The 7,209-nt window shown below is 52.3% G+C and overlaps 1 long non-coding RNA gene across 1 annotated transcript; it reads left to right on the top strand.

The window, feature by feature from the left end:
* The first annotated feature begins 288 nt into the window (after positions 1 to 288).
* LOC132014907 (uncharacterized) lies at positions 289 to 5,694 on the top strand. Its single transcript, XR_009403483.1, has 3 exons — positions 289 to 535; positions 1,803 to 1,882; positions 4,858 to 5,694. It is a non-coding gene; the product is annotated as an uncharacterized LOC132014907 (long non-coding RNA).
* The last annotated feature ends 1,515 nt before the right edge of the window (positions 5,695 to 7,209 follow it).

Below are 7,209 nucleotides of genomic sequence, written 5' to 3'. Positions count from 1 at the left end.
CCCCTCGCACCTCCCAGACCCCTGAGCGCATTCCCGAACCCCGCACTGTCCCACCTCTAACCTCCCCGTCGACGCTCCCCCGGTTGTCCCCGACCCCCCCCCCCCCGCCCCCCCCCCCCGCACCGCCCCCGCACCCCCCGCGGAGCCGGATCCGGGCGGGGGCCCGGATGCGGAGACGTGCCGCACGTGCGCCGCGCGGGGATTGGCAGCGCCAGCCCCGCCCGCGCCCCCGCGCCCCCGCGCCCCCGCGCGCGCGTCGAGCTCCCGCGCCGGGCTCGCCCAGGGAGGTCCCGAGCTGCGGCTGCTGCGGCTGGTCAGGAGGGCGGGGGCTGCGGGGGCGCGCCGGCCGGGCTGCGGGGTTCGCCTCCCGGAGCGGCGGGGGAACAATGACAGCCGGATGGGAAGTGGGAGGGGGACTGGAGCAGCCTCCGGAAAGCGCCCCTGCCCGCACCGGGGTTCTCGTGCTCGGCGGTGCTAAAACAAGCTTGCTCCGAAGAGCTGTAGATGCTGTTTCTGCCGAGTGAAAATACTTTCTGTAAGTGATGGAGAAATTTACCACTTTATTCTGCTGTTTGGCTGGGGCCCAGCGCATTTAAGTCCCAGCGTTCTTCGGGAAGGAGCCGGGAGGTTTACTGCATCCTCCGACCTGTTTGTCTCGGGGAGAAGAGTTCAGAAGGAGCCTGAGCATTTTGCCGCAGCTGGCGGGGCTTGGGAAAGTCACAAAGGCACAGCGGGGACTGATTCCCCCCTCCCTGTGCAGGGAACCAGAAATGTGTCCATGAAGGGAGTGGTGGTGGCTGGGCTTAGCCCGGGAAGATTCCCCCAAGGAGGCGATTTGAGCGGAGGTTGTGGGTTCCCGGCGCAGGACTGGGCAGGACTGGAAGAGCAGCCTGGAATGGACTCGTGGAGGGGAGGGAGAGGGAGGAGGAGGAGGAAGCTTCCACGGGCTACTTGGGGACAAGAAGCAGCAAAGGTGCAAGCAGCGCTCAGCGATTCTAGGCTGTGAACCGCACAGGGCCTGACGCTCCTGGTCCCAGCTGCAGCCAGCCAATCAAAGATAGACGCAGGGGACCCCCCCTCCCCCCGCCCCCCCTAAAAGCCGAAGGAAACCTACCGGCCTGCGGAGGAATTGCCGCTGGCAACATTTACGGACGCCTGGCCAAGAGCTTTCTCTTGGGGGTTGCCTTTCCAGAAGCCCAGGACAGGTGTGTATCAAAGGCCAAAATAACCAGGAGCCTGTTACTCATTTTTTAGGATAAGAGCCCCTGCTGCTTGTAAAGACATACAAAAGCCATTATGAAGGGAGAGGGGGCAGAAAAGAAAGGGAGGAGGGCAGAGAGGAAGAAACGTGCTCGCTGACCTGACCATCTTAGAAGCCGGTGAAGGGTCCCCACTGTCCTATACCGTACCTCATTTCCGCTGCTATAAAGGTTAGCGTCTTGCATTGTGTAATGCTTTACATTTTCCAAACTGCTTTCACCTGTGAGATTTATCTGGCAATCACTCGAACCTATAAGGCAGGTACTCCTACTCATAGGTAACCAGGGGAAGAAGTGACACTCAGATTTGTTCAACCATATCCCCAAAGAGATGCAGCTCTTTGTGATAACCATGAGTCCAGAGCTCGGGTGACCTGACTGCAAACCCAGGACTCTTTAAATACATCCAAGGAAGGAAACCAGACCTGCTTTATGATTTCTGGTGCCCAGGGCACACCCAGCAATTAAAATGAAATCCAGAAGGATGAGTGTAATTTTTTTTTTCTTAGCATTGCTCTTTCAAATTGTCCCCTTGAAACACAGGTTGGCTCTGCTGTTACACACCTGTGTGTGAAGAAGGGATTTGATGGACTGACTTGCTGCCCAGAAAGCGAGTGCTGGAGGTAAGAACAGAATGCCAGGGCCAGAGGGTGAAGATGGGTCACCAACTGTGGCTTTCTTCCTAGCCATACTTAACTGTTAGGCCAACTCGGGGTCTGGGGCCCTCTGTCTTCTCCCATATTGGTTGCCCACTGGAGAGGTTTTTTTCCTGTCCTGGGCTCTGCCTGCACACAATGGTCTACACCCAAGGGGATCTCTGAAGCCTCCAGTTGGCCACTGGCAGCGGTCCCACCACTGAGAATCAAAGATACCCCCACTCCCGTGGCCATGACAACATTGTTAAAATGAGTTTTGCTCCTCGAGGACGGACACCTCAGCACTCGCTTCTCTCTGCCACAGTTGAATACCCTGATGTGTTAAGCAAAGAGGGTAATCCTCAGTGCTTCCCAAGCCTGAATGGCCATCGCCGTCAGGTTTTTTTAAAAACCTGCCCTGTGGCTCAGTTGTTAAGTGTCTGCCTTCGGCTCAGGTCATGATCCTAGGGTCTTGGGATCGAGCCCCACATCAGGCTCCCCACTCAGCAGGAATCCTGCTTCTCCCTCTCCCACTCCCCCTGCTTATATTCCCTCTCTCACTGTCTCTGTGTTAAATAAATAAAAATCTTTTTAAAAAATAAATAAAACATTTAAAAAATAATTTTTTAAAGACTTTATTAATTTGACAGAGAGAAATCACAAGTAGACAGAGAGGCAGCCAGAGAAAGAGAGAGAGAGGGAAGCAGGCTCCCTGCTGAGCAGAGAGCCCGATGCGGGACTCGATCCCAGGACGCTGAGATCATGACCTGAGCCGAAGGCAGCAGCTTAACCCACTGAGCCACCCAGGCGCCCCTAAAAAATAATTTTAAAATGCCCATAACTGAGCATGTCTCTGGGTTGGGATTCAGGAGGTCTTAGATGTGTGCCATTTTTTGTTTTAAACACTTTGAAGTGATTTAGGTGATCGGGCAGGTTTGGAAAGCTCAAGAGTAGAACGACTTTCATCTGATTGGTGACTACTGGTCAAGCGAGCAACGTGTCCCTGAGATATTCAGTATTGCCTCAGAATGGGGAGAATGACAACTTAATTCATAGGAGAGCCCCAAAGGGAACCAAAACTGCTCATGGTAGGAAGATTCTGTGTTGAGTATACGACCTTAGAGGAAAATAGGGCTAGGGAACTGAGAATGGGTGGGGACTTATTTTTACTAAAAGGAAATTAAAGAGTCAATACTGTAAATAGAGATAAGGTCAGTGGCTTATACTGACCAGATTTCTCTTGTGATCAATGGGCTGTGTTTGCTTAATTTCCTTACTCTCTAGACATGCCCTGTTCCTATAGTAGCCACGAGTCCTATGTAGGTGCTGAGCACTGGAAATGGGGCTAGTCCAAACTGAAACGTGCTGTCCATGTAACCTGCACACTGGATTTCAAAGACTGGAAAAGTAACAGCTCATCAAAACCTTTAATAGTGATAATATGCTAAAAGACTATTTGGGATCCCCTGAGTTAAATCAAATACATAATTAAAATTTACCTGTTCCTTATGTGTTTTTAATGTGGCTCCTAGAAGTTAAATTACATATACGGTCTGTGGGGGCTGAAAACATTCTTGATCTGGGTGATGGAGATACATATGTATTATGTATGTACATGCTAGAGTTTGCCAAACTGTGACCTTAAGCCTTGGGTACTGTACTCCTGTATATAAATAAAAATCAGTTAAAATTAAAAAAAAAACAAAAACAAAAACCAAGAACACCTGGGTGGCTCAGTCAGTTAAGTGTCTGCCTTCGGCTCAGGTCATGATCCCAGTGTCCTGGGATGGAGCCCCACATCTGGCTCCCTGCTAAGTGGGAAGCCTGCTCCTCTTTCTGCCCCCCACTCCTGCTCTGTTCTCTCTTGCTATCACTCTCTCTCAAATAAAAAAATGAAATCTTAAAAAAAAAAAAAAGAACTTCCTCTAATTCTGGGGGGGAAAAAAACAAACACCAACAACAAAACCAAACCTTTACGGCAGAGTGGCAGGACCCAGTGCCTCGCTCTGGCCTGGCTTTTTCTGCCTTCCCATCAAGAGGACACAGCTGTCCCTGACGGGGCAGGACTGCTGCTGGTCCCTGAGCTGTCTTTATGCAAACCAGGAAAAGGTGATCCCTTCAACAGATGCAGCCCAGCCCCCCAGGACCATGGGGGGAGGGGGGCAAGCACCAGTGTGTGTACAGCAGCTCTGGGGTGGAGCTCTGAGTCTGAGGTCTAAGATGTCAGCTTCTGCTACTATTCCCACAGCTCGGTTGCAAAATCCCATGCATGTGCTCTGCTTGCTGCTTCGACTCTGTTCTCTCACCAGTTCCCAATACCCTCTTGTTCCAGTTTCCAACAAAATGACTGCCATCTGTGTGTATTGAAGTGAAATTCTCCCTCGGTACTTGGAACTGCATCCAAGTGTGACAGAATGGGGCACAGGGTCAGTGTGTGTTTGGGGAGGGGACTGCTGTCCTGAGTGCTTCCTACACCTCAAGAGAGACTGTGGGAAACTAGAAGAAGGGCCAGCCAAAGCGGTCAAGGAAATCGGGGAGCTACCATAAAACCCCCGAGCGCTGTATTGAGGGTTCTTCCATCTGGGAACACAAAGGCTACCAGGGAGTGACATCTATTTGATCATGAATGTTATGGTTACGGTGGTCATGAATTCATTCACCAACCAAATCCTGAACTAGACCAGGGTGCTCTGCCTAAAGCCTGAGAGAATGACGGGTAGGAAGGATAGAAGAAAATCTGACTTCACTCGGTGGGTGGTAAGCTCAGGGAACTCATTACCCCAAGCAGGAGTCATGGGGGACATAAAAACTGGCCAGGAATGTCGTGGGAGACTGCGGCTGACAGCCTTGAATGACTTACAAGAGGCAGGAGGAATGCCTGGGGATATCAGGATGGGCTCTCTGAGGCAGTGGCCGGGGGTGTGACTTGCTGTTCTCATGGCTTCCCCTCATATCCCCGGCAGGGCCAGAGTTCTAAGCAGGACAAGACCAGGAGGCACGGCTGCCCCCCACCCCACGGCCTGGGCAGTCTGGACAATCGATCGCCTTGTGGTGTACAGCAGGCCTTACTGATCAAAGAGTGACTTTCCCAAGTTGTGTTTTTGTATCTATTGCTGGGAATCTGGAGGTCACTGTGACGATGGAATGATGTTTGTGGAAACTTCACATAAATATCTACTCAGGGGAAACTCACCTGTTGTCATTCCAACTTACTCGTTTAATCCTCCTAGCAACCCTGTAATATGAGTGCTATTATTTCCTCATCCCATTTGACAGATGGGAAAATTGAGGCACAAAGAAATGACCTTTTCAAGGTCCCACAGCTAATAAGTGATCCAGGATTCGAACTCAGGCTAACTGACTCTCGAGTATATCCTTTCCCTATGAAACTGGGGTCAAGGCCATTCCTACAATTGCACTGAGGAAGACACCGCTCAGCTCCAGTCAAGTGTTGCCATGAAGGAAGGCAGGCCCATTGGGACCAGGTACATTTTTTTCAAGAGAAGTCATGAGAGTCAACACTCAGTTCTGGATCAAACAAACTAGGCTAAATCCAGCCTGAAGTCACCTGGCTCCTGACTTCTGCTCTGTCCACACCACCTCTCCAGGGACATGGCAGGATGCTGTTGTCCATGCCTGGGAACAACCAACTTATTAGGCATGGGCTCTGAGCAAAACAGGGGAGACTCGTAAGACAGACTCGTGGGGCTGGGATGCTTCTGTGACCGGGGGATCTGTCCCCAAAGGAAGAGATTTGGTGCCCCTGTCACTAAGCAATGCCTGGTCATCTCTCTGCTCCTTTGCAGTTCCAGGACCCAGTGAATCCATGAATGCCATCACAGAAAGCAGCATCTACGGCTTGAAATGCAGAGACAGAGGTTTAATGTGTGGGAAGATCAGCTCTGTGGCATATAACTTGAATGTCCGTAATATACACATAAAACACAAAATAAGCAAAACCCTGGGCTACACCCTTAGATCTGGCAGGTGCTGAGTAAATGGCAAAGCAGAGGCAGGGCGAGGAGCTCATGGCATCAGGTGGAATTTTCATTCAGGGTCACCCTGTAAAGTTGGGCAGGTTGTACACTGCACCTCAAGTACATGGGGGAGGATTGGGGGCCTCTTTCTAGTTTGCACAAAGGCACTATTTGCTCACTGAGCATTCCTGAGGCTGTGTGTGCCCAGAGGAAGGACCTTTCCTATTCATATCAAGTCTCCGTAGGTACCAGAGGAACCCTGAAGAAATTTGGGGTGCCATTCCACAGCACAGAGCCCGATCCAACACCTCAGAGCAGTGCTCTGAGGTCAACGCCAGGACCGAGCTCAGGGACCAGGATCTGGAGCCCTCACTCCCCTGTGCCCTGCCCAGTCCCAACCAGCCAGTGCTCCTGGGAGGCAGAAGAGGGAGGGCAAGGAAGCGAGCGGCCAGGAGGATCTGGTTTAGCTTCCTCATCCCACCCCACTGAGGAGAGCAAGGTCCACCCAGCCACTGCAAGTAGGAAGTGGGCGAAAAGGCGGCACCTGGGCACCCAACCCTTTATTGCACAAGAGCCCCACCCCTCATAAACGTGGCTGAAACTGTGTCCTGGATCCTGACCACACAGATTACAGCAGCCACCTGGAGGGAAGCCAGCAGAGGAGGGCGGAGACTTTCTCTCCCCCACAGAACATGCAACAGGGTCTCTTTCAATCCTCACAATTTCCGTTTTCACGGGTCAGTTCACTGAAACGCATGCTCAAGGGTAAGGAATTAGGTCAAGGTCACATAACTAGGAAGTTGCAAAATGGGCTTTGAACCTGAAGCAGATGCTATGACCACTGCCCAGGCTCCCCTTCAGGCCTGATGACGGCTCACAGCCAGTCCCTCCCCAGGAACTGCCCTGCCTGCAGGGAGCCACCCCGTCCCACACCTGCCCCCTTCCTGCGGAGCAAGCCCAGCCCAACTCGGCCACCCTGGGGTGGGGGAGGGGTACAAAACTCCAGTCCCTTGCTCCAGTTTGAGACAATTCTGAAGGGCCATCCTGGCGTCAGAGCTTTTGTTGCAACCTTTGCATGTCCACATCTTCTGCCCAGTCCTCCCCTCACTCTTAGAGCTGCTGCTGGGGGACACGCTCCCCCCTAAACTCTCTGCGTGCAAATCTCCCTCTTAGAATTAGCTTTTGGGGCATCCCACCTAAGACCCCTGCACTTCCCACCTTTACGAAATGCTGCCTCCCAAGCTTGCCAGGATAGAAGAATCCAGAATCCAGGTAGAGGGGAAAGGCAAACCAGAGATGAGCAACAGCAGGGAGCCGCCGCCACCCCAGGCTGGACAA

Source organism: Mustela nigripes, chromosome 4 (assembly GCF_022355385.1).
Source record: "Mustela nigripes isolate SB6536 chromosome 4, MUSNIG.SB6536, whole genome shotgun sequence".
Taxonomy (NCBI): Eukaryota; Metazoa; Chordata; class Mammalia; order Carnivora; family Mustelidae; genus Mustela; species Mustela nigripes.
The sequence above is the reverse complement of the archived record's forward strand: the minus strand, read 5'-3'. Positions and strand labels throughout refer to the sequence as shown.